At 37.6% G+C, this 6,719-nt stretch overlaps 1 pseudogene; it reads left to right on the top strand.

Annotated features, from left to right (window-relative positions):
- The first annotated feature begins 2,017 nt into the window (after positions 1-2,017).
- Positions 2,018-4,800, top strand: LOC116476182 (transcription factor BTF3 homolog 4-like; annotated as a pseudogene).
- Positions 4,801-6,719: the final 1,919 nt, after the last annotated feature.

The following is a 6,719-nucleotide window of genomic DNA, read 5'->3' as shown; positions in this document are numbered from 1 at the left end:
TGAACTGCTGCAATCCACAGCCTCCTCACTGGTTTTGTTGACCCTAAGCATTCTCATAATAATTATACACATTGCAAGATAAATATTCCTAAAAGACGTCTTTGATCTTGTTACAACCCTGTTAACAAATGTCAGTGGCTCACTGTTGCCTAACAACTGTCATCCAAACTAGAGATCCAAAAATATGATGGAAATATGCATGAATACATGGAAATTAGACACTGATCAGAGGTCATACTGTGTGGGCTGAGGAGATGCAGACTTTAATGTCCTTCTTCTGATCTCTCCTTGACTTTGGAAATCCAGTCCATCCTTTACTGCCTAGCTCCTCCACAATGCCTTCCCGGCCATCACCACCCTTGGCTGGAACAGGAGGACCAGCCTTCCTGGTTTGCTCCATACTGAAGGTTTTCCCAGGACATAAAACTTCCAATGCTAAAACCAAGAAAATTCCAGGCAAAGTGGCATGAGTTGTTTACTCCAGGCTGAAATTTTTGACTGTGCAATAACTTGTGGGTTGTGAACTCCTTGTCACAGAAAGCATATAACCATTTGCGCAATGGTCAACTGTCCTTGTTAGAGCACATTCCTATATGAATGACTAACAGGTTAGCCTGGTTGACTTTCCCAATCCAATGTTCTAGATATTTAAAAGGCCTGAAATTGGAATTGAGAAATTATTCTGCAATACCCACTTAAATGACAAAGCTCAGAGTGAAAGCTGTTCAGTTACAATTTTTTTCAGAATTGTTCTGGACTTCCACACGTCCTTATCTATGACAGAAATTCCTTTCTCTGAGCCCTCCATGGTTTGCTAGGTGGGATCTATATAATAGTGCTATTTTTCTGATCTACTATGTTACATGCAAGGTGATGGAACCAAGAAATGGCATTTGTACCAAGGGAAGTAGGGGCCCTTGGCTTACAGACAGTTTCACAAGCTACTGAGATTCACAATAAAATAACAAAAGTGCATTGCTCATGACAAATATCTGCAAGTTAATGGCAAAAGTCACTCGAGGCAAAACTAAATTCTCCAAATCTGCCCCTTCTCCCGCAGGGTGTATTGTTATGGTGATGAGAAAGGCTCAGACTGGAAAAGGATTAGGACATGTTGCTTAGGGAAAGGGTATTTTTCTCATCCTTCGTAAGTCCTGTTTAAAATGTCCACTTCTGAAATAGGCTGGAGGTCTCCTTTATTTTAGCTCCTGTGGTGTTCAGCAATAAAAGTTTTACTTTTAATTTTTTAGTTTTTGCCTATGAAATACTTTAACATAGTTCACTTTTCAAAAATACAAAAAAAATTTAATAGTCTCGAAAACATGCTAAGTGAAAAAAACCAAATACAGATGGTCACATATTATATGATTTTTTTAATATTAATTATCCAGAACAGATAAATCCATAGAGACAGAATAAGAATGGGTGATGGCCAGAAGCTGGGGGAGGGGCAAATTGGTAGAAACCAATTAATGAGTAAGGGGATTTATTTTGGTGGGATGAAAATGTTTTGGAACTAGAGAGAGGTGGTGGTTGCACACCCTGTGAACATACTAAATGCCCCTGAATTGTTCACTTTAAAATGATTAATTCTACATTATGTGGATTCCACTTCAATACATTACTTTTTAAATTAATAGAGTAAATGTCTCTGTCCTTCATTTATCTACCAGCCACTCAGCCTCTCCTCTCCAGAGGTAATCAAGGCACCCAATTTCTTGTCTTTTCTTTCAGAAATATTTTATGCATAATCAAACAAATTCTGATAAGTCTTCTCTGTCTTTCTTTTTATGCAAATAGTAGCATACAGTGCATACTATTCTGCACTTGGTGATTTTGTTTGTTTGCTTACTTAACAGTAAAACTTGGAGTTCAATATTTAATACCGTCCTCACTTCTTTTTAACAGCTGCATGATATTCTAGCATACATGCATATTAACTGAGCCCCCACTGATGAACATTTAGACTATTTCCAACATTTGCTATTCAAAATGGCAAAGCAATGAGGAGCTTTGTGCATGTTGTTCTGCACGTGAGTGAGTATATCTGTAGGATAAGTTCTCAGAAATAAACATACTGTTTGAGAGGTATGTGCACTTGTAATTTTGGTATATAAAATCAAATTGCCTGGCTTAAAGTTTGTACCATTTATTCTCCCAGCAGTAACTTATAAGAATGTCTGTTTTCTCACAATTACTGGCAAAACTGATAATTCTCTTTAGGACCAGAAATTTGCTATAGCAATATAGAAGACTGTGCATCCTTTAGTTTTCACAAATCCAGGCTTGGCTTAGCTTCTCTTTGCTTTGCTTTACTTTGTTTTGCTCATGGACACACCCTAGGCTGGAACCTTCCTCTCTCTCTCTCTTTTATTTTTTTTATTTTTTATTTATTTATTTTTTTTTTTTTGAGACGGAGTCTTGCTCTGTCACCCAGGCTGGAGTGCGGTGGCGCAATCTCGGCTCACTGCAAGCTCTGCCTCCCGGGTTCACGCCATTCTCCTGCCTCAGCCTCTCCGAGTAGCTGGGACTACAGGCGCCCGCCACCACGCCCGGCTAATTTTTTGTATTTTTAGTAGAGACGGGGTTTCACCGTGGTCTCGATCTCCTGACCTCGTGATCCGCCCGCCTCGGCCTCCCAAAGTGCTGGGATTACAAGCGTGAGCCACCGCGCCCGGCCTTTTATTTTTTTAAATGAATCCACTTCCTAAATGGTTATTGCTTTGAAATCCAGATGGTTTGGCCAACCTTCCTGAATATTAAATTTGTGAACAGTTTTTGCATGACTTTATTTTCTGGAAACAAAATTTTTAAGTACTGTTAGCCCTCTCTATAGGTCGATTTCATATACCCAAATTCAACCAACCTTGGATCAAAAACATTTGAAAAAATAAAAATAAAAAAGAAGATAATATAATTTTTTAAAACAGGTATTTGCATAGTATTTACATTATATTAAGTATTATAAGTTATCTAGAAATGACTTAAAGTACATGGGAGGATTTGTGTAGGTTTTACGTAAATACCACACCATTTTCTGTCGGACTTGAGAATCTGTAGATTTTGGTATCCATGGGAAGTCCTGGAACCAATTTCCCATGGACACCGAGAGACAACTGTAATTGTTAATAAAAATAATCACAGATGTGTTTTCAGTCTAGCAATGGTAATGTAGTCTTATTAGTACAGCAAACAGTCAAAAATTGCAGTCCTACACAAACTTAATCCAATAAATATATATTAAGCATCTTCTTCTTTGCAAGTTTTTGTGTCGTGTCCTATGGATGATACGTGAGGAACAAAACATAGCACAAAGCAGGAATATGAAACAGAACATGGCAAACAATCTAGGAGGAAAAATGGTCTCGGAGGAAAAATGGTCTCAGAGGAAAATTGTTCCACATTCATAACAGGGAAAGATATCTGGGTGGAGTAATGAGTGTCATGACCCATAACACCCTCGATGGGTGAAGATGGGGAAGGAGTGAATGAATGAATGACTTATCCCTAGAAAACATTTTATTGCCTTTTTGTTGACTTTATTTGTAGTGATGAATTTTATAATTTTTGTTCCTGATTCTAATATCTAGGTTTTATCCAACATTCCTATTTGCTTCCTTCTCCTACCTGAGGGACTCTCAACACGTAGGTATTGATGAGATGACTTTAATTGAATCTGGAAAAACAGATCTAGCCTTCCATTTATTAACCCATGATTAGGTAGACTGTTAAAACCTAACAGTCAGCTGTGACTTTAGAACATTTCTGCCAAGCATGATATGAAGGTCAACATCTTAAAAACAGCCTTTAAAAATATTTCAGCTTAAAATATTTTAATCCTTGTGTTTCATGAAATCATTACCCGCTTTCAGAAAATGTGCTAAAAAGCCTAATTAATTATTGTGTCAAACTTTTGAATGGGCTAAAAATGAGTGCAAAAGTTAAATAACAAAGTCAATGGTGTTCTACAGAAAATTTCTGGAAATATAGAGTCATGACAGGAATTTAGTTAAAAATAAATTTAATCCTGGTTGGATTTAAGTAAAGTTTATTGAGTTTTAAAGCAAAATGCCAGTGTGCTCAGCATCGTGTTAGTTTCTAGAGCTAAAAAAAAATAATTCAAAGCCACTCATATTAGAAAGATATGATAGTCTCTAAATTCAAGAAAAACCCACTGGGACTAGGGACTTAATCTAAACTTATCAGACACCTTATACAGATAGAAAAATTGATATTGCAGAAAATCACTCAAATGATTGTATGTTTTGTTCACAGTTTAGAAGAAAAGATGAGACAGCCATCTTGCTCTTGCCATGTGCTGGTATTGGAGGACCCTCCGTGCTTCAGATTTACCAACAGCATGAATCAAGAAAAGTTAGCCAAACTTCAGTCTCAGGTCCGGATAGGGGGCAAGGGTACACCTCACAGAAAGAAGGTGGTACGTAGAACAGCTATAGCTAATGACAAAAAGCTTCAGAATTCTCTAAAAAAAAAACCTGGCTGTGAATAATATAGCTGGTATTGAAGAGGTGAACATGATTAAAGATGATAGGACAGTTATTCATTTCAACAATCCCAAAGTCCAAGCTTCCCTTTCTGCTAACACCTTTGCAATTACTGGTCATGCAGAAGCCAAACCAATCACGGAAATGCTTCCTGGAATATTAAGTCAGCTTGGTGCTGACAGCTTAACAATCCTTAAGAAGTTAGCTGAACAGTTCCCATGGCAAGTCTTGGACAGTAAAGCACCAAAACCAGAAGACATTGATGAGGAGGAGGATGATGTTCTAGATCTTGTAGAAAAATCTGATGAGTCATCAAAGAATGAAGCTAACCAAAATTTTGGCTTTTGGAAGCTGGCATGGACTAGATTTAACAAATCAGCTATGTGATTCCTAAGTTTTACAAACACGGAGAACGTCACCTGTTACTAGTTCAGTAATAAAACTATTTTGTATATTAATAATGCTGTTTGTTCAGCATTTTTCAGTCATTTAATTTTGCATTTTGCACTTCCTCCCAGGATATTTTTTTGGTCAAAATATGAAGTATTGGTGCAGTTTGAGGGTGTTTTTGGTTTTGATTCCTGGTGTTTTTTTTTTTTGTTTGGGGCATTTTTGGTGTATATATGTTTATGTATGTGTGTGGGTATGTGTGTATACAGTGCGAGAGTAAATTGGAAAACAGTTCTATTCATCCTCCTCCCTCCCCAGTAGAAATAAAAAAACTTTACCAAAAAAAAAAAAAAAGAAAAAGAAAAGAAAAGAAAAGGGCACAAATGTTTGATCTGACCAAAGCTTTTTCAAAAACAATGATTAACTAGAGGATTAAGTCTCCTGCCTCCAGAACATGTGTGGGATTATATTTTAAATATTCATTTTCCGCAGATGTGCAGGTGGTATGGCAGGGCAGTGACAGCAGGGGACCCAGGTTTGATGCTTCCACCAGCAGGATGTCCTTCTCACCTGACAACAGGAAAAGTTAGCATTTTGCCAGACCTGTTCTGCTTCCTTTCACATTTAGCAAACCTGGTCTGTTTCTCTTTGGAGGTTGTATACATGAATACCTTTCTTTTATTTTCTCCAAACGGGGACTATGCCTACCTTTCCTCTAAGTCTACCATTTTTTTAAGTTGTGTTAAAATATACATAACAAAATTTACTATCTTAACTATTTTACGTGTATAGTTTAATCGTGTTCAGTACATCTACATTGTTATGCAACCAATCTGCAGTGTGTTTTATCTTGTAAAACTGAAACTCTATGCCCATTAAACAACTTCTCATCCCCTCCTCCTCCCAGCCTGTGACAGTCACCATACTACTTTTTGTTTCTATGAATCTGCTACTTTTGATTTCTATCGGTTGGACTGCTTTAGGTACCTCATGTAGGTGAAATCGTGAGGTATTAATCTTTGTGTGACTGGTTTATTTCACGCAAGATAATGTCCTCAAGTTTCCTCTATGTTGTACCACGTCAGAATTTCCTTCCTTTTTAATGTTGAAAAATACTCCATTGTATGTCTACACCACATTTTGTTTACCTGTCCATCCAACAATGAACACTTGGGTTGCATCCATCCTTAGGCTATTGTGACTAATGCTTCAGTGAACATGGGTATGTTGAATCTATTCTTGACTTCAGATTTGGTCATCCTCTTGAACATACGTTTATTTTGTCTTTCAGCTATAGTAAACTTAGGAGCTCCTCCGCTTTAGAAGGGGTAATGTTTCAGGGATCGGTGATGACTAAACTCACATATCCATTTTATCTCCTTTTGGCCCTGATCTGATCTCCCAGGCTGTACTGGCAGCACAGGATGGCAGTCACTGTCTTCTCTGTTTCAGGACAAATTGCCTCGGAGTCTGCAGTCCCTTCCCTTTCGTCTCTGTCTTCTTTGTGCACTAAGGGAACATGGGTTTAAACCTCAGGAAACAAACAGCTCTTCAGGAAAAATGTTCATCTTCATATTGCTATTACACATTGTCCAATTCTACAAAACATTTTGCATTTTGGCAACATCAACTTCTTAGGCCTCACAACCATATTAATGAGGAATTCCTCTCAATGAGTTGGTTGGCATAACTCAACTCTACCGTTTTAACATGCATGACTCAATTACATAAGAGTTAGCTAATGAGGAATGGGGAAGAATTTACAGGTTAAAACAAATGGCGCCTAAATGAATCAAGTACTGCCTTTCAGATGCCCACCATTCA

Source organism: Hylobates moloch, unplaced genomic scaffold (genome assembly GCF_009828535.3).
Source record: "Hylobates moloch isolate HMO894 unplaced genomic scaffold, HMol_V3 SCAFFOLD_2, whole genome shotgun sequence".
Taxonomy (NCBI): domain Eukaryota; kingdom Metazoa; phylum Chordata; class Mammalia; order Primates; family Hylobatidae; genus Hylobates; species Hylobates moloch.
This window is presented reverse-complemented; position numbering and strand designations above follow the sequence as displayed.